Raw genomic sequence first — 1754 nt, 5'->3', positions numbered from 1 at the left:
ACTTGAGTTATAGGTGCACCGTCAATAATAAGTGACGGAGGGTTGTGAAACGTGCTTAGCCTTTGCCTCGATCCGATCAACATAAACTCAGTTTTAGATGCGTTAAGAGTAAGCTTGTTAGCAGTTAGCCATCTTTCAACTCTAGCAAGATCCTCATTTAAAACAGTGTTAATACTTTGGGTGTTATTACTAGCAAAAGTTATGTGTGTGTCGTCAGCATACATTCGAGGTTCAGAATTTAATAGACAGTAAGGTAAGTCGTTAATATATATTAGAAAAAGGAGTGGACCCAGAATTGTACCTTGAGGTATACCACAAGTAAGGAAATGGTCCCCAGAGAGAGAACCATTTATAAAACATCGTTGCTTGCGGCAGTCCAAGTATGATCTAAAGCAATTGTATGAAGTGCCACTGACACCATATTTCGCAAGTTTAGACAAAAGAATATCGTGATCGACGGTGTCAAAGGCTTTCTTTAAATCCAAGAAAACGACTACGTTTACATTACCCTGATCAATGTTGTAAGCCCAGCTATCGGTAGCTTCAAGTAAGGCAGTGACAGTGGAATGAAGAGGTCGAAATCCCGATTGGTGTCTTGAAATGAGTTTGTGTATAGTAAGGTAATTATAGAGTTGATCATAAATAATTCTCTCAAAAACTTTAGCTACAACTGGAATTACTGAAATTGGGCGGTAATTATTTAGATCTGAACGATTACCCTGTTTGAACAAGGGGACGACTTTCGAAAGTTTCCAAATTTTTCCAGTCGGTAAGGTGTTTTCCAACGGTTTCCTGCACGGAACATCCGAATCAAGCATGCTGCTAAGGGCCAAATTAGCCAATTTTGGCGATTTTCAATTCCTTTTCGTGCACGTTCGTCTGATATGGCGATTGAAATATGTGGCAGCACTATAATCCGGGGTCTCAGTGGAATTTCGGGTCAAATTGAGCTTTCTGGAACAATTTACAGCAGTTTATGTTTCCGACTGCTTCATCAGAGTTTCCAACCTTGAAGATAATGTACCAGTCAAATTGAAGCTTCAACATCCCCCCCCCCCGGGCATTTGAATGTTTGGAAAATTTTTGTTCAAATGGTCCCTCCCCCCCCCCCCCCCTCGGGCCAAAAAGTTGTTCAAATGCCTCATCATAGTTCCATTTCACGTGATCGAAATTACCCCCACCCCCGGGAAAATTACCAGATTACTGTCTTAACTTTTCAGTAGCTTCTATATATTATGCTTTTGAAGCTGTGTATGTAAGCATGCTTTAATAGACAACGCCACGGAGAACCAGGGCCCTACGTTGCAAGAGGCACAAGGAGGACAGGCAACAGGTATAAATATCTCTTTCTGTAGGCCTTTGCTTTTCAACTAATCAGCCACGAATGCGGAATATTTACCTTAGAATGTATCTAAGTTTGTGTCCGCCATGATTTATCAACGCACGTGCAAACGTAACATGAAATCGAGGCTAGCGATCAAATTCCCCACCCCCTTTGAGTAGTGATCAAATGCCCCGCCCCGGGAAGACTAAGATGATCAAATTCCCCCCGCCTAAGAAGGAAAAGGAGTCAAATGTCAGGGGTATACCCGTGGGGGGGGGGGGGGGATGTTGAAGCTTCAACTTGACTGGCACATAAATATATGAAGAGAAAACAGCGAACCTAGAACCCACTGGAGTAGTGCTGAAATGGCCAAAGTACGCCACAAAAACACTGATAGGGTATCGAGAAGACAAGGTAAGGCATTTTTGTT

The sequence above is a fragment of the Montipora capricornis genome, chromosome 11 (assembly GCF_036669925.1).
Source record: "Montipora capricornis isolate CH-2021 chromosome 11, ASM3666992v2, whole genome shotgun sequence".
In the NCBI taxonomy this organism is placed as follows: Eukaryota; Metazoa; Cnidaria; class Anthozoa; order Scleractinia; family Acroporidae; genus Montipora; species Montipora capricornis.
The sequence above is the reverse complement of the archived record's forward strand: the minus strand, read 5'-3'. Positions refer to the sequence as shown.